Here is a 19,098-nt window from a genome sequence, read left to right on the forward strand (position 1 = left end):
GATCCAGTCACCCCTTCAGCTTTTCATGAGCTCCAGGACAGAGGACAGTGCTAAGAGCCATTAATTCCTTCCCTATCCCCTAAATCAGGGAACGTGGTAGTTTTCAGTAAAACTTTTCCTCTCCCCACTCCTCCAAGTGCTCGGCTGACTGGCACAGAAGTAAACACTAATGACAGCTGCCAGGCACAGCTCTCGGGCATATTTTGCTCTAAGGTCCATAATCTTAATGCTAATCCCACTTGGGAGCCAAAATCTCCAGAGCCCTATGCAAAACAGAGGGTCTGCAAAATGGACATCACATTACAAGTGGAGAAGGAAGAGGCTGAGATTTTATTGCTGCCAGTGAACGGCATTTTATTGGATTCTGCTCTTGTGATGCTCAACTGAAATTTTAATGAGGATCTTCAATCAGTGGCAGTTTGAAGAAAGAAAACTTCTTAAAGAGTTTGTTTCATTCCCAGATAAAGCCAGCTGATGGGATTCTCAACCCAAAGAGTATTTTTAAAGTGAAACAATGCATCAAAGGGGTAAGCGTTCTCCAGAGCCTGTCAGCGTAATTGCCACATCCCTGCTACTCCAAGAATTAACAAAGACCCAGGCTTCTTGTGAATCTGATGCTTAAGAGAATTCACTGCCAAACTGAGGTAATCAGTGGACATTATGGGTTGTGAATGCCTTAATTTAGCAAAGAACTAGTCTACCAATGGTGGAGTGATTGGTAAAGCTTACAATGTGCTGATGGGTTTCAAGGAAGTAGAACAACATGGAGCTCATGTAGTGACATCAGAGCCCAATACCTCAAGTAGGTCAAAAATGTTTTTCAAGGCTCAAGCCTAGGGATCCAAGCCCTGGTTTCCTGGGGATTTCTGCCTCAGACCACCCCTTGGGAAGGGGAATGATGGTCTCCGCTCACAGCAGGGCCATGCAACTGTAATATGACAGGAGATCTGGCCCCTAGGAATCAATTTGCATCTGACTACACATCTGACCACCCCAATGCCAAATTCAGTCGCCTGCCTTGCCTCAGTGTTACTCTCTGGCGTAGGCTGCCAGACTGGTGGAGGGCAGCCCTGGAGGTGCCTCCCATAGGCCCTCACCTGTGTCCCGTCCCTTTCGCGGGGTTCCAGCCTGCCCCCACAGTAATCAATGGGCTGGCTAGCAGTCCAAATGGCATGGAGGTCCCAAAACAGTCCCAGTGACTCCTATGGAGCAGCCTCACCATAGCTCTGGCCACTCCCCAGACCTACTCACTGCTTACCGTTACCATCACTGTCACCCTCCCTCCTCTTTCCAGCTGAAGCTCCCTCCCCTTGCACAGCCAGAGTCCTTCTGCCCAGCACTTCCTGTGGCTGCACTTACATAGCTCGGTGGGGCAGGGCTCCAGGTCTGCGCCAGCTGTCTTAAAGGTGCAAGCATGCCTTTTCTCCCCTTCTTTGTAATGGAACCAGGGGCCTCTCATCAGCTGCATGCAACAGGGATGGAGGGGAGCCTTGCTGCATACACAAGGAGGGGAGCTGCCACTGTGGCTTGCTAAGGGCACATCTACACCCTAGTCATTGGTGGTCCTGAGAGGGAGTGGGCTGATGGCCCCATCCCCAAGTTCCACCTGTCTGTGTCCATGCACATGTTCCAGAACTGGATGTTTGCTAGTGAGGTTGCTCCAGGTTTGCTCCCAGTACCTGTTCCCAGGCACATTGGAAATTGAGGGCTCAGATGGGTGCAGAGTACCTGAAGAGTGACCTCCAAGCCCTGGAGTGTGTCTGCAGAATTGAGGGGACAGGTGCAGGCCCTGAAGTGCTGAGATCTGTGGTACAGCCCTAATGAATCTGGTATACGTCCCTGTGTTTTCATAGGCCAGGCCCTGCACCAACACCCGGACCTGTAATGAACTACAGGCTCACCAGCAACTTCCTTGTTGTTCTGCAGAAGTGAATCAGGTCCCTTCAGGACTGGCATTTTCCAGACTGCAAGGCCCATCTTTCAAGAAAGCACATCTATTTTTGTCTTACCCCAGAGAGACCCCTGATACTGATCTATATTGAAGCCATGTACCATGGGGAGGGAGAGGTGGGTATTAGGTATGATAAAAAGGGCAGGTGTCTCTATGGCTCTGAATACATGCTGGCATGCATGTCCTGGCTGTCCCACCTACTTTCTCCTGCTCCCATGCTCCAAACCCAGAAATATGTCAGCTAAGCCATCTCTCTGCAACCCCTCTCAAGACACAAGAAATACCAGATTGGTTCAGATCAATTGGCCCTTTAGTCCAGCAGTATGTCTCTGACGGCAGCAAATAGCAAATGCTTTAGGGAGACAGCATAAGAAATAAGCGTGTCTAGAGTGATCTATCCCCTGTTGCACCCTCTCTGGCATCCGAGCTTTTTGTTGTGCTCCAAGCGCCCAAAAATGTTGCTGTGACCAAAGGCAGTCAAAGTTTGGGATGCCTTCAACAGGAGGATGCCTGTTTGCTTACTGAGCCCATGGGAACTTCCCTGAAGGGGATTGCTGCTGCATGCGTGTCAGGCTGCTTTAAGCAGGGGTAACCCAGGATTAGGCCTCTGAAGCAACAGAAATCCGACCTGCAGAGCAACGGCCCTAGTGACATCACTATGATAGTGAAGCTGATCGGCTGTGCCAAGACACATCCCGCTACTCCCACTGCAAAGACACCTCCATCTACAGCCCTACAGAACACCTCCGGGGGTCCACCCCAGAGCTCACAGGGAGAATTATACTGCAATGGGAAACCTCCACCTGTCAGCCACATACGTGCAGATTCGCCGCTCTCGCCACTTTGGGCATGTGGGACAGCTTCTCCTGTGCAGAGAGGTGGCCTTCTGTGTAGGGATAGACTGTGGGGCTCATGAGGCTGATGGAGGCGCTCCACTGCCAGGTCATGAGGCGCTACAGGGAGTTGGGAGCAGGGCTTAGGGGTCTGGGAGCTCAGGTGGTGTTTTCCTCGATCCTCCCAGTCTCGGGCTATGGGCTGAGGAGGGAGAGGAGGATCCACGCGGTGAACCAAAGACTGCGGCGCTGGTGTTATCGGGAAGGCTTTGGCTTCCATGACCACAGCCCGCTCTTTGGAGAGAGAGGCAGCGAGCTGCTGGGAAGAGACGGCCTCCACCTCTCTCCTCTGGGGAGGAGGCTCTTCTCAGCCAGCCTGGCTGACCTGCTCCACCGGTCTTTAAACTAAGCCCGCTGGGGGATGGGGGGACTACTGCCCCTGCTGGCCCGCTGAATGGCCCTTGCAAAGCCAGCGGACCAAGGCACTTAAGGGGGCACTTAAGGGAGCTCACCCCTGCCCCAGCCCTGGCACAATCTGTGGGCAAGGCAAGAGCCCCCAAGGGCACACTTGCCTGCCTGTACACTAATGCCAGGAGCCTGGGCAACAAGCAGGACGAGCTCATCCTCCTGCTCAGTGCAAAGAAATATGATGTCATTGGGATAACGGAGACCTGGTGGGACTCCACCCATGACTGGACCACGGGTATAGAGGGCTATACCCTATACAGGAGGGATCGTGTTGACAAAAGGGGCGGGGGTGTAGCTCTCTATGTGAAGGAAAGCTACATGTCCCTGCAAGCTGATGTTGGCGACCGGCATGGACAGCTAGAGACCCTCTGGGTAAAAATTCGTGGGGCATACGGCACAGGGGACACAACGGTGGGAGTCTACTACGGACCTCCCACTCAAAGTCCCGAGCTTGACCAGGAGTTCGCCCGGGAACTGACTGAGGCCGCTTGCTCCAGGACTTTGGTTGTCATGGGTGACTTCAATTACCCGGACATCTCGTGGGAAGATCACTCAGCTAAAACTGAGCGGGCACAAAGCTTTCTCTCGTGCGTGGATGACCTCTACCTGACTCAAGAAGTCTATGGGCCAATGAGAGGCAAAGCGCTGCTTGACCTGGTACTAGCTACGGGGGACGACCTAATCGGCGACCTAGTGATTGATGGGAAGTTGGGTGACAGCGACCACGAGCTGATCACCTTCACCATCCGCCGTAAAGCTGGCAAGTCAGTCAGCAACACAGAAGTCCTTGACTTCAGAAAAGCCGACTCTGACAAGCTCAAGAGGCTAGTCAGTCAGGCCCTCAGGGACCATGACCCCAGGGAGTTGGGAGTTCAAGAAGAGTGGTTGCTTCTCAAGGAAGTGATCCTCAATGCACAAGCTAAATCTATCCAACACGGAGGAAAGGCAGCAAGAAGGCTCAGCAGCCCCCCTGGCTCTCCAGAGACCTAGCGGACCTACTGTGGCTAAAAAGGAAAGCCTACAAAGGATGGAGGACGGGATTCACCTCCAAGGAGGATTACTCCGCGCTGGTCCGGTCCTGCAGGGAGCAAACCAGGAAAGCCAAGGCTGCAACTGAACTCCAACTAGCTTCAAGCATCAAGGACAACAAAAAGTCCTTTTTCAGATATGTGGGGAGCCGGAGGAAAAGCAAGGGCAATGTTGGACCCCTGCTAAACCAGATGGGGCAACTGACCACTGACGCCCAGGAAAAAGCCAACCTATTAAATAGGTACTTTGCGTCAGTCTTTCATCAGTCACACGGGATGCCCATGCCTGCTATGGGACAGGGAAATCTGGCTGAGGGGAATCCCCTACCCTCCATAAATGCTGACCTCATGAAGGAACACCTTGAGAAGCTGGATACCTTCAAGTCAGCTGGCCCTGACAATCTGCACCCCAGGGTACTCAAGGAGCTGGCGAGCGTCATAGCCCAGCCCCTGGCACGGATCTTTGAAAACTCCTGGCGCTCTGGTGTAGTGCCTGAAGACTGGAAGAAGGCCAATGTGGTGCCGATCTTCAAGAAAGGGAGGAGAGTGGATCCGGCTAACTACAGGCCCATTAGCCTGACTTCTATCCTGGGGAAGATCTTAGAAAAGTTTATTAAGGAGGCCATCCTTGAAGGACTGGCCCAGGCTAACATTCTAAGGGACAGCCAGCACGGGTTTGTTGTGGGTAGGTCTTGTTTGACCAATCTCATTTCCTTCTATGACCAGGTGACCTATCACCTGGACGAGGGAGAAGAGATTGATGTCATATATCTTGACTTCAAAAAAGCTTTTGATCTGCTATCCCATGATCACCTCTTGGCCAAACTGCCCCGTTGTGGCCTTGGCTCCACCACGATCCGCTGGCTGGGAAATTGGCTTCGTGGTCGGACCCAGAGGGTTGTGATTGATGGCAGTCACTCATCATGGTGCCCTGTAACCAGTGGGGTCCCTCAAGGCTCTGTCCTGGGACCCATACTGTTCAACATCTTCATTAATGATGTGGACATTGGAGTTAGGAGTGGACTGGCCGAGTTCGCCGATGACACCAAACTTTGGGGCAAAGCATCCACGCCAGAAGATAGGCGGGTGATCCAGGCTGACCTGGACAGGCTCAGCAAATGGGCAGACGAGAACCTGATGGTGTTTAACACTGAAAAATGCAAGGTTCTCCACCACGGGAGGAAAAACCTGCAGCACCCTTATAGGCTCGGCAGTGCTACGTTGGTTAGCACCACAGAAGAAAAAGACTTGGGGGTCATCATTGACCACAAGATGAACACGAGCCTGCAATGCGATGCTGCAGCTAGTAAAGTGACCAAAACGCTGGCTTGCATCCATAGATGCTTCTCGAGCAAATCCTGGGACGTCATTCTCCCCTTGTACTCGGCCTTGGTGAGGCCGCAGCTGGAGTACTGCGTCCAGTTTTGGGCTCCACAATTCAAAAAGGATGTGGAGAAGCTTGAGAGAGTCCAGAGGAGAGCCACGCGCATGATCAGAGGTCAGGAAAACAGATCTTACGATGACAGGCTGAGAGCCATGGGACTCTTTAGCCTGGAAAAGCACAGGCTCAGGGGTGATCTGATGGCCACTTGTAAGTTTATCAGGGGTGACCACCAGTATCTGGGGGAACGTCTGTTCACCAGAGCGCCCCAAGGGATGACGAGGTCGAACAGTCACAAACTCCTGCAAGACCGTTTCAGGCTGGACATAAGGAAGAATTTCTTTACTGTCCGAGCTCCCAAGGTCTGGAACAGTCTGCCATCGGAGGTGGTTCAAGCACCTACATTGAACACCTTCAAGAGTAAATTGGCTGCTTATCTTGCTGGGATCCTATGACCCCAGCTGACTTCCTGCCCTTTGGGCAGGGGGCTGGACTCGATGATCTCCCGAGGTCCCTTCCAGCCCTAATGTCTATGAAATCTATGAAAATCTATGAACAGGGAGCTTGATGCCAGATGCACTGCTGGAGAACCCCCAGGGGTGGAGGCAGATCAGGACTGTTTGAAGCAGGGCTGGGCTCTGCAGTGGCCCACAGCAGGCAATACAACAAGCCACTGAGTTAGCCTCTATAGTTCATGAAGGACAAACAGGCCCCTGGCTGCCCCTAAACAAGGAAATCATACAACGAGGTCCCTTCTCTCCCTGCTCTGGCGCCATCACCCATGCAGGACAGCACAGCCCTGGGCAGCAAGGGGAGAAGACTACTGGATGGCCACTCTCTGGGGTAGCTGGGTCCCCAAAATGTCCAGGAGCTGACTCAAATTAAGCCTTGGTCATATGCAGAGGCCCATTCCTTTTACATGCACTTTTCTGCCCCCCACCCCCGGGCCAAGCAAACTAATGCTCATAGTTGCCAACTAATGGCCTACTCCTCAGCTACTGTCAAGCAAGGTGGGGCCCAGAGCTCTCAGTACCAGATACCTGGCCTGGAATTAAAACTCAAGCACCTTCAGTGATGAAGACTGGTCCTTGAATTAAAGCTGGACAAATACACAATTGTTGGGCCAGTGGCCATAGCTGAAAGCAGAATTTTATTTTTCAGTTGGGGGAGGGGAGGGGGCTAAAATCAGGAATTGTTCACTTGTTTGAGTATTCCACTGAAAACCAAAAAAACCCTCAATCAGTTCATATCAACCCAAACCACTGTGTTGTTTTTGTAGCGATTTAAACCCTTCAGCTCCACCCCCGCCCCCACTTCTCCCACCCACATAGACACACACTTGCCTTTTTTCTGATTTAAGTCAATTTTGAAATGAAAACAAAGTTTTGCAAAGGAAAGCTGGAGGGTCTCATTTGGGAAATAGCAACATGAAACCATTTGCTTTGTTTAAACAAATCATTTAATCTTCAAACAGATCCAGCAGAGTTTCTAAAATGTTCCCCATGGGGTTTTCAGTCTGTTCCATTCACCGAATCCACCCAAATACAAATCGTTTTGATCCCTCCAACTCTTCCAGCAAATTTGCTATAAAGCAAACATATTGCCCTGCTCTCCCTTGCTTGTTTCTGCAGTGGGAATCTATGAAACACCCTGGGGAGACTTTCCTTTGCCCAGTGCGCCAAGCTCCCTGAAGAGTGAAAAAATGGGTGTGACTGATCTGTGCTTCTCCCTTCTGCAAGAAATGGGCCCTTTCTCACCAGAGATTGATGAGCCCCAGGATTGTGAAAACATGAGAGAAGAAGGGTGCAGGTGGGGAGGGGAAACCTTTCAGATATGGGGGCTGATACGCAATGTATTGGAAGAGGTGGAGGGACATGTGAATATGCTGTGTATAAAGAATCAGAGAAATCAGAGAGAAGTGGGGCTTAAAGGGACCTCCAGAGAGTCACATCTAGTCCAACCCCCTACCTGAGGCAGGTTCTTCCCAATCCAAACCACCTCATACAAATGCTTCTCTAACCTATTACAAAAACTACACAATCAAGCCTGCCACAAGGCAAAGCATCCTAATCTGCCACAAGTGAAGCAAGAGGACAAAGACAACCAGTGCCCTGCTGCTACAAGGGTTATTAAAATGCACACGAAAGATTCAAAGAAGAGGGCCAAATCCCCATTACAGAGGAAAGCAAAACCCCTGCAGTCCATACCAATCCGACCATGGGGTAAAATGTGGCAATTGGTCTGACCCTGAGCAAAGATGCAAGACCCCCTATCCAGGAACCTCCAGGTTTAAGTCCTAGCAGAAGCACTGGCCCAGCCCAGTCAAAATCCTCAGCCAACACCCAATGCCTCTGAGGGAGGTGGAAAAAAACAAAAACTTGACCCATGTAGCAAAAAGAAGGGGGTGAAATTTTTTCCAGGGCTCTATGGCACCTAGCACAGCGCAGAAGCGTGGGAAATACTACATACCCTCCATCCAGCTCTGCAACCTCAGTAATCCCATGCTTGGTGTGAGTGTGTCGCTAGACCCCCAGCAGCGCCCAGAGCCTCCAAACAAGAACTCCCAGCCTTGGGGTGGAGCAACTCAGGCCTTCCAGCTGGGGAGTACCCCTCCAGTCCATGGCACTAGCAGATATTCCCCTCTGTAACTGAGGACGTGAAGAGTCGCAACTACCCTAAAGCCCAACACTAGCTCTGGCGAAGGACAGATAAACCTGCAGCTCCGGTACCCCCACTCTCTCTTAACAAAGCAAACCAGAGCCAACCTGCAAGGGCTGCCAGCTGAGTAGGCTGCTTTCCGATGACACACAAGAATGAGATGCTGTGCTGTATTACACCCTAAGCTGCCATGCCCGGCTTCCCCGTGCCAGGTCCCCTATGCTCTCCTCCCCTCCGTGTTATCTACAGATATGGGTGACTAACAACTATGGCAGTATCCCCTGACTGGAGCAAGCTGATGTGGCCCTGTTCAGTGACATAACAAAGTTTAATGGCACCTTCTGGCATTGAATGACCTGGTTGTTGCATGTCTGTTTGAGGCCTTCCTGTGGGTTCTTCTATGAAAATAAAGTAATTTTTCCTTTATTTAACCCCAAGAGGATCTGCCCTGCTCACATATCAGATTGCCATTGTTTCTATTCATGTATTTTGGACCATGCTACACCTTCGATTCTCTGCTCATGGCGTAGGTGGGACGCAGCCATCAGGCACTCGCTGACAACCAGCAAGGAGAGGGTTACCAGCGCAACCGAAGTGCCAGCATGCATGATCTGGCATGGGAGCTACAGAAGTGGAGTCGAATAGCCTGGGCTTCTCCTCTCCCAGCTTGCTGAGAGCCAAGTTGGACGCTGGTACTTGTCCTTGCTTTGCTCTTGCTCTGGATTTTCTGTGTCATTAAAGCCTCTGGCTTTGGGGCAAGTGAACAGAATGAATTTAGGGTTGTATTTGCTTTCCCTGGTTGGTGCATCTGCCCAGTAACCTGTAAGGCGGGTCACGAGGCAAAAGCCACATGCATTTACCCTGGACAGATGATCTCAGACTCGGGCGAGAGGCAGTAAACAGAGACCTAGTCAACACCATCTTAGTCGCCCTTTAAAAGCACATGCGTAGTCAGACTTCACCTCCTCTCTGCAGATGCACACACCACCCGTATGCTTCCCACTGCTAACACCAGCCAGGCTCTGTTCCCCAATGGACAGCTGCCCCCTTTAGTTTAACTGAACACCAGGATTCAGATATCAAAGGGCTTGTACATCCCACAGTGGTGGCAGGTCCTGATGAGGATGCAGCCAAGCCTCATGCCTCAGCTATGTCCCAAACCCAGAAATACAGCAGTGAGACCACTCCATCGTTCTCCCTCTGGTCCTGCCCTCCAGCCCGCAGCTGCTGGCAGGCAATGGGGATGAGGCCAGAGCAGCTTCACTGGCACTTTTGGGTCTTGGATACATCAGAAGGCATGGATAAGTGGGGTGTACCCAGGCCCATTCTCACTGGGACCCAGTGGTGCTGCTGGGTGGGCAACTCCATGACAACTTGCCAATGGCTAAACTGCCTACATATCTGGACCACTGCCTGCCACTGACAAATAATGCTTCGTGGCTTCTTCATACTCTCTGTCTACCTGCCAGTATCTGTCTGCTGTCTCTCATCTCCAGTTAGACTACAAGTGCTTTAGAGAGGGGCAGCCCTTTCCTTGCATGTTCGCACAGCACCTAACACAATGGCAACCTGGTTCATGACCTACACACTGTGACAGCATCAGTGACAATGAAGAAAGTCTCAGTGATAAATCAGTTCAGGCAACAAGAGGGATACAAAAGGTCAGTTTAGTTGATCTGCTGGTTCTGTGGTTTATTTAGCCAATTCATTGGAGATACACTAAAAATGGGAAAAGTATGTGAAGGACATTCTGGTGCTGGTTATACATGAAAGTTTATCTCAGGTTCCCACCACAGGGCTCAGGGAACCCCTTCCTTTTAACAGAGTAATTGTTCTCATTGACCTGGATCAGACCAGAGGCCCACCTAGAGTAGCATCAACTTCAAACTATGGGATGCTTCTTCACAAGGGACAGCTTGCCCACAAAGAATAGCTCCCTCCTAAACCCATTCAGTAGCCAAGTTGGATTGTGGCTTGAAGAAGGGATTCCAGTGCTTCCCAAGCTTGAGAAAATAAAACCTTACCTACACAGCAAGAACTTAGATTCGTAGATTCATAGATGCTAGGGTCAGAAGGGACCTTACCAGATCATCGAGTCTGACCCCCTGCCTAGGCAGGAAAGAGTGCTGGGGTCAGACGACCCCAGCCAGGTACACATCCAGCCTTCTCTTAAAGACCCCCAAGGTAGGGGAGAGCACCACCTCCTTTGGAAGCCCATTCCAGGTTTTGGCTCACATGCCTGAACTTGCATGTTTATTCGCCAGCAGTATCTGCATTGTGTACATGCTCGCAGTGGCTCACTGGAGAGCATGCCTATGCAACCAGTTTCCTAAGCATACAGGACTCTAGAGTTATACTAGTAAGGTCCCCTCTTTTCTCAGTTCTGTTCAATCCCTTGGTGTCTTGTGGCAGTAAATGCCACAGATTAAGCCCAGTGTGAACAAGGCTCTGACTTTACTGCTCAGATTCAATGACTCTTTCCGCACAGCCTCCTCCAGCTCATTCATTATTTTATATGCCTTCAACAGGCCCCGTCTTATTCCTCTCCTTAGAGGTAAAGAGATACCTAATTTTTTTTTTACTCAAGTAGAAGGAAGGCAAAGAGCTTGCCTGAAGTCACAGCAGAGTGAGGGAACGACTCAGGCTGCATTTTCGCTGAGCAGAAAAGGTGCCTTCTTATCTCAAGTTTGTGCCTGAAAGCTTTCAAAGAACTGTTTTCCAACTATTTAGTTGGTCTAATAAAAGATATTATATCTATCCAAAGAACCATGCCTGCCTATTTCAAGTCCAATAGCTTGGCCTGGCTAACTTGGTTAGAGATGCTGTGAAAAGACAAGGCAGCCTGAAGCTGATTGAATTAGGTTAAATTCAGCTGCCGGGGGAACAGATTGACTTGTAGACAATAGGAAGCCTCATATTTCAACACGATCTGCTAAACACATGTAAAAAGTACATAGTGCCTTGTCTTTACTGAGATCTTAACTCAGAGAAATGTTTTTTTTCCTAGTGAACACAAACACCAAGTCCCACAATCTTTTCTCAGGACCTGGATCTAACGAACAGATCACCCAACATCATTAGTTTGATAACTAAATACAGCACGGTCATGGTGTCCCTCCTGAGAATACAACACTACAGGCACCAATGAACTGGGGAGGATACTAGATGGAGGACTCAATGGGTGGCCAGCTGGACACCTTGGGATTGTGTTTCCTGGGGTCCTAGCACTACAACTGCCTAACCAGAGCACCCCTTGTTACCCTGCATCTTCATGTAGGACTGTGCAGTGCCATGCAACACATTTTGTCCACCAACCCTCTCCACTCAAGAGAGTCACTGGTGCTGTCTGTTGGCACCACCGATTCCATGCTTGCCCTCTCCGTGACTGCATTTCAAGTACGCACATTTTGCAAGGAAACACAGTGCTTTCTAATGCCAGCCCTAACCCTTCAACCTGGGCACTGGGTCAACCTGGGTTATGCTGGCTCAACTGGACCTTCACAACAACACCCCCCACCCCTTTCATCTTCAGATACTGATTTCTGTGACAGCAGTGTAAGGCCACTGCCTGCAGCCACTTTGCCCGGCTGGGATGGACTTGACCTCAGTAAACAACGCACAAGATGAGCTGCAGTTCTCAGCCTGCTCCATGGGAGCTGGGTCAGCTCTGCAGTGCCAACAGCTGCAAAAGCAAGAAAAACTTTTGCTCCTGAAGCAAACAGGTACAAATAGGCAACAGAGGAGGCAGGAGGGTTGCGCTACAAAAAGAAAGTCCCCCAGAGCTGCCTTTTAGAGCAGAGGTGGCAAAACCTCCATTTCTAGGAGAAACAAACATACCCAGGAGGCTTTAAGAAAAGCAGGAGTTTAAGGGCTAGTCCCCCACCCCAGTAACCCAGGCTCATACTGGCCAGCAGACACACCTTGCCTTCCAGATCCAGCGTGGAGATGGAGACAGCAGGGTAGGAGAGTGAAGCCCGGCGATACAGCTCCGTGAGCACCACATCCAACTGGCCTTCAAGCTGCCTTTCCTGGAGTGCACATGAAATCAGAGTTTCCCCCCTCCCCAGCATTCCCACCCTGCCAGTTGCAGTGCTCAGGGCTCCTGGGATTCTCAGTTGTCATTTTAGTTCCCCCACAACCCAGCTTCCCCAAACCTGAATCACAACCAGGTATTAGACACAAACAGGCAGCAGCTTTCTCATTTCTGCTGAGCAAGCCCCTACAAGGCACCCACACCAGAGCGAGTGCAGCTAGACACAGAGTGTACGCACATTGTCCGGCATGCCGTGGTCAGCCTTACCTTCCAGTGCCAAGCAAGCTGCCTCAGGCTTCTCCTCCTAATTTATTCCCTTACTTGGGAGAATAGAAAAAGACAAACCTCTGAAACATGCCAGCAAGCCAGCTGCGCTCTTGACCCCTATAATCCAGGAGGGTCAGGCTCCACTCTCTGCCTCCCTGGGGTGGGGGTGGGGGTGGAGGTGGGAAGAAAGGGCTCTTGAGGGGGAGCAAGCTCCCCCAAGCCTTCTTGCTATGTTGCTCTGGATGGTGAATGCCTTCACTGGCAGCTGCTGTCTCTGCTGGTCTGAGCACTTCCCCGCTCAGCCCGACAGCTCCAGCTACCCCTCTTAAGGTGGATCTCAATCTACTAACTGCAGAACTGGATTGATCTGCAAAAAGAGATGCAGATCCAGCTCAGCGCCTCTGCTTCAGACACTACACTTGCTCTGTCTGCTCCACGTGAATGGAGCAGAGACTCAGGACTTAAGAGGAGTTGAAGGAAATAGCAAATTTATTTAACCCCTCTCAGTCTCTCTCACTTCGTAGTGACCTGTTTTGGCACCTTCAGACAGAGGAATAAGAGTGCCCAGCCTGCAAGTCACTTATCACCTAAGGAAGACCTTTGCAGCATTTCTTTCTTTCCCCCAAAATCCTAGTGCTCCCTTAAACAAACAGGCCCTTTTCAAAAGCCTCACTACTTCCAGATCATTTATTTTCATTTTTCTGCTAGTGTTTCCTAATCCACAACCAGGTTCAAATGAATCGTCAGGTCGTAAATATCCCAACTGGGACTCTTCACCCAGCCTGCAGAGGTTTCACTGCACACATGTTGGAAATCTCTGCCCATTCAAGCTCTCTGCTTTAGTATTGTTCAAGCCTGTTCAGCCCCTACCCTATGTTTTGGGGTTTTTTATTTCCAAAGTGGTGAGGGGAAGGTATCTACAAACCCCCAGAGTTCAGTCTAAAAACACCAACATGCTGCACCAGACACATATGTACGGGCACTGTCCTATAATGGTATGGCAACCCCTGCAACAAAAAACTTTCTGCTTTGTTCCAATGAATGGATCCGTTTACTTCTTCAACTTTTTAAAAATCTTTAGACCATTTGCATCCGTGGCAAAGGTTGCACTTTCCTCACGAATGGGCAAACCACAGAAAACAAAAAAGACAGACAGAGAAAGAAAGCCAAAACAGATTAAAAAAAGCCATTTTATTTTCTTTCCATGACGTGCTTGCCTAAATGCTCAAGGGTGACACTATTTCAGGCATGTTGTATTATTTATGTTTTGCTATATTTATATTAATTAATTAAAGAAACCATCCATATACAGAGCTCTCTGACTTCAAAAAGCAGGAAAAGGCAGTGACAGCTTAAAACTGAACTTTCTGGAGAAAAACAGACCGGGAGGAAGGGGTATATTCCTATTCCTTTATAACATTCCCATCATATATTTGTGCACTCTCTCCCAACCCCTTCAGTCCCATCCCATCCTGGTCCTTGTATGTAGAGAGCAGAGATACAAACTCACAGATGTGCCACACAGGGTGGGAGATCCTTGAAGTGACTTAGTTTGCAGTAACTTATTGTAGTCAATGCACACTGCATGATAGGGGCGTGTGCGCCAGTGGCCATAGATGAAAGCGTTAGCTGTTTAGAGAGGAGGTAAACCATATGAAACTATGAAACTATGAAACTATGTTAGTCTGAAGTTAGACAGAAGGCAGGGCAGAGTGGCACCTTAGAGACTAATTGGTTCAAAAAGACATGAGCTTTCTTTGGCAATAATCTACTTTGTCAGATGCACTTGGCTCCAGGCATCTGTTGAAGTAGGTTGTTGCCTACGCAAGTTCATCCTTTCCGAATCAGTTAATCTCTGCCTTTTACCTAGCCCTTCAAAGGAAAATCTTCCTGGGGGAAGGCACATGGATTCTGCTCCCATCCTTTCCAATAACCCAGATGGCTGTTGCTTGTAGGCCTGCTGATAGATAGAAACACTTTTTGATTTTGGAAAACAGTGGAAAATGGTCAACTTGAACAAATGAACTTGACCCATAAGCTCCTGAGAGGACTTTATAGAGGTCCTAGATTCCTTCTCCTGCCCCAGGTAGTTCCCTACCTCATGGCAAAGTCCAAACTTAGAAAAAAATCAGATTTCTCAAAATTGTGGAGCACTTCTCAGATGTCTGAGTCACTGGACAGGTTCTGATTTGAAATTTATTCTCCATGTTTCAGAGAGAATAGCCAGGAAGTAGCAGATCCTGCACTTGTTAAGCATATCCCTCCCATGAGGTTCAGTACAGCCTCTGCCATGGGGACCCAGTTAGCATCAGCAGTTTTTCAAGAGGCTTATTCCTAAGAGCCTCTAGCCCCATATCATCAGGAAACCTGAGATTTTGCCCCTGGAACAAAGGCTGCATCTATCTAGGGCTGCATGTTCCTGTTCAGAAGGGCAGAGGACCCCAAAGGATGTTTATAAAGCCCCCAGGGCTAGTAGCAACGTACTGGATGGGAGTTCATTAACAAACTCAGGAGTAGATGAATGACTGATTGGAGCACTGCTCTCACAGAGGACTAGACAGCTACACAATAGACAACGTCCGAGTCCAGACCATCAAAACAGCCATGAATGTATGCAACATATAGCAGGGCAAGAAAATTTTGCAATCTTGTGAAACTGTTCAAAAGTATTGTCATTGCCAGGGAGAAACCAAGACCTCTAGAGCTTTCCAATAAAAAAGAAAAAAAAAAGCAGAGAAAGATATGCCTCCTTGCCCAGCCCAGAACATCTAACAACCCAAAGGTAAGAGCAGTCCTCCTGGTTCAGCACTAGGTCTCTTAAGGTGGACCTGCCTCACTCAGACCAGGGACTTCAGCCTCAATTTTCCACCTCCCAGGTACCAAACCACCCTAAGCACCAAGCCCTAAAGTCAATCTTATACTGCCTCTCTAGGCCACTGAATATTTACTAATACAGAGTGGAGCAGCACTAAAAGAAGACATTGAGAGAAGACAATAGAAACTCTCTCCATAGCCCAGATGCTTGAGCACATGCGCCAAGGACCATGGGAGTATTTGGGCAAAGCAGAACTGCTCCAACAGCCAGACTGCAGAGCAGCCAACTGACCGTGGCCTGGAGGGCCCTTCTGAGACAGGGAGATGGAGGTCCAAGGGCCAGGTCTGACTCTCATGTTGAGCAAATTCACAAAGCACTTGTGGGCGAGGAATTGCTCTTGTTTGGAGATGTCTAAGGAACTCCATCTTGGACCAGAGGGCTGGAGGAGGCTCCCAGCCCATGGCCTAATGGCTAGGCACTATTCTAAGACATGGGACATGTGGGTTACACACCCCCTGGAGATGAGGTTTCTCCCTTCCTGGTTGAAAGCTCCAACCATGGGACTCTTGGGCAAAGGGCAGGCCCTGTCACCTCCTTTAGCACTGTGCTTTGCAATGAGGTTTATGGTGTCCATGTCCGTCAGCCAGTATATTCTACAGCCAGCTAAGGAACAGGAGATGTAGGTGGTCTCCAGGAATGGAGCTCAGGTGGTAACTAGGAGTCTCCATGGCTGATCCAGATCATTTCAGAGTATACCCAGCAGCCTACAATGATTAGGGGCTGAAATGGAGATGTGCAAGAAGCCAGGGGCTTATGTGGTTTTGCAGCTGCTGGAATGGGGTTGATCTAGGTTAGTGCTTATGACTCAGACACCTCATTTCCACCAAAGTCCTGTTCAGGTGCTTGGAAAGCTGACTGGGATCTGGTCTTGAGCCTAGGTTGAAGTTCAGTTCAAGACAGCAGAGGGTAGAGTCTTCCAGACCTCACAAAGAGAGGTAAAGGACAACAAGATCCCTTTGTAGTCCCCTGAGCTCCTTCCAATTGACTCCTGGGCCCTCAATTCAGAAGCACTATTTACTTTCCTCTTCATCACTCGTGACAGTTTCCCTTTCTCAGGGCTTAAAAACAAGGACTGAAGAGAGTGTGTCACAGTGGGGGAGGAGTACTAGCAGTCTCCACCGCTTGATCTACAGTCTGATCCTCACACTTCTAAATCACCAAAATGGGACACCACAGGAAGCAGACTTTCATGGTCGCCACCATCCTTCATCCTGCCTGCCTTGATCAGCAGTGAAATAACATTGGGCTTGAGAGTTAATTGAGATGAACACAGGTAGCTCATGCAGCTGAAAGCTACTGTTTCCAGCTGGCTGCACATTCAAGAAGACTTTCCTGCATCTGCTTACGCCTGCTTTTCAAACTGTAGGCCATTTCACAGTAGTCTCTCCACTGGAAAGGTTGGTTCTGGAGTGCAAAGGTGAACGCTTTTCCTACACTGTTCACTTCCCAAGCCAGCTACTGTCTGAAGAAGAAAAGCCTACAGCTGCACTGATCCACTGCACTCACCAGCTATGGTGGTAAAGCAAGTAAGAAGAACAGGCAGATTCAGGGACTGTTGTCCTTCTTCCAGAGTGTCCAACAGGTGCATCTGAACTCACAGCCAGGAGAAAGGCTCTTCTGGCCTTCACAGAAGCCAGGTTGCAAAGCCCATGGTGCACCGCTCAGGCCTAGGTGGACTATTTGCAAGCAGCGTAATCCAGTATACTCCCTTTCTTTCCTGTCTGAATGAGCTGGGACACATTTGCCACGTGCTCCACTCCATTTTATTTCACAGACACTTTATGCAAGCATTGCAGCTGATGGATGCTGATTTCTTAAAGGAGCTCCAGGGACGGTTGGGGGCAGGCAGAGAAGCAGTGATGGCACACAGTGGAAGAGCAGCCAGAGGCTCACTGTTGCAGGAGGTGTGTCATGTCATCCCATGTTCTGCTACCACCACGTATGTAGAAGGCCAAAAAAACCCAAGTGTTTTGCAGGGGGCAAGTACAGGGTTGTCATCTCTCCTGGGCAGCTGTCAACCTCTGGCTACTCCTCTACCACATGCTGCTGCCATGTCTCTGCTCTTCCCTGAGTTAAAGCAGCTAACATGTGCAGGGATAGGGGGGACAGACAGGAGCACGAGGTACCTCCCCAGATCCATTCCAGCACTCCTCCCTTTCTAAGCAGCATCAAGGGCTCCACAATTCAAAAAGGATGCGGAGAAGCTTGAGAGAGTCCAGAGAAGAGCCACACGCATGATCAGAGGTCAGGAAAACAGACCTTATGACGGCAGGCTGAGAGCCGTGGGGCTCTTTAGCCTGGAAAAGCGCAGGCTCAGGGGCAATCTGGTGGTCCCCTATAAGTTTATCAGGGTGCTCACCAGGATCTTGGGGAACGTTTGTTCACCAAAGCACGCCAAGGGACGACAAGATCGAAAGGTGATAAACCCCTGCAAGACCATTTCAGGATGGACATAAGGAAAAATTTCTTTACTGTCCAAGTCCCCAAGGTCTGGAATAGCCTGCTATCGGAGGTGGTTCAAGCACCTACTTTGAACACCTTCAAGAGAAATTTGGATGTTTATCTTGCTATGATCCCTGCCGACTTCCTGCCCCTGGGGCAGAGGGCTGGACTTGCTCTTCCGAGGTCCCTTCCAGCCCTAATGTCTATGAAATCTATGAAGGGCTTGTAGCCCTCTTGCCCACCCATCATTACACAAAAGCGTAGAGTGCAGTCTGGGGTGGTGGAGACAGCAAGACATGCAGCTGCTCTGAAAGGTTTTCTGGGAGCTGCACCATGATGTGAGGAGAAGCCTGCATCCATAGCTACAGAGGTCCATTTTGTGTCCAGCTGCAGCCTGCCACTTTGGATGCAGAGTGTGTATTCTCTCCATCTTTCATGGATATCCTACTTTTGTTCTCTGTTTGTCATTTCACCAGTGTAACGCAGAGCTCATTCTCCATGAAAGCACCTGGTTCCTTTTTAGATATGGAGATCTATTAAGAGAAACAACCACAACCTTTTTCTTAATCTTCATAATTTAACCCACAACCCAACAGGTCTGGCTTGGCAGAAAGAACAGAAATGGCTTGCAAACTCTTCCCTGCAACTAGAAATGCCAATGATCCACTATTCATAATTGGTCATTCATGCCCTTTGACCACCTACATCACCAGCGACATCCACACCGAACAATCCAGACACACACTGAACACTTCCACATTTATCATCATGTGGAAACCAATTTGCACAGGCATTCACTCTTTCCACAAACATTCTTGCAAACGAATGGACTTGTAGGAATATTTGCAGAAAGTGAATCCAAGGGCTCAGGAATTCCAAAGCAAAACATTTACACAAATGGCCATGATCATTTTTATTTTCACCCAGGTCTAGCTAGACAGGCAATGCACTACAGATACATAAACCTTATGGAAGGAAAAGACTGCAGCTGTGCAGTTATTTGCTAACTACTCCAAAGCACCTCTCCCAGTGCTTTGTCCAGCCAGCTTTTAAAACACCCACGGGATGACAAACCCAACCATGTCCCTTGAAATACTATTTCACACTCAGAATCAAAATACCTCCCAGGAAGAGTTCTGGTGCTAATTAACATGAAGAAATT

At 49.5% G+C, this 19,098-nt stretch overlaps 1 protein-coding gene across 1 annotated transcript in view; it reads right to left on the bottom strand.

Annotated features, from left to right (window-relative positions):
- The window catches only part of DGKG (diacylglycerol kinase gamma), a 165,511-nt gene extending 152,721 nt beyond the window's left edge, over positions 1–12,790 (bottom strand). The window contains 1 exon segment of the mRNA XM_090052006.1: positions 12,698–12,790. The gene's annotated coding sequence lies outside the window, so the exon portion shown is untranslated.
- Between the last annotated feature and the right edge of the window lie 6,308 nt (positions 12,791–19,098).

This window comes from Crocodylus siamensis, chromosome 6, assembly GCF_052110815.1.
Source record: "Crocodylus siamensis isolate JL-2025a chromosome 6, ASM5211081v1, whole genome shotgun sequence".
NCBI lineage: Eukaryota > Metazoa > Chordata > Crocodylia > Crocodylidae > Crocodylus > Crocodylus siamensis.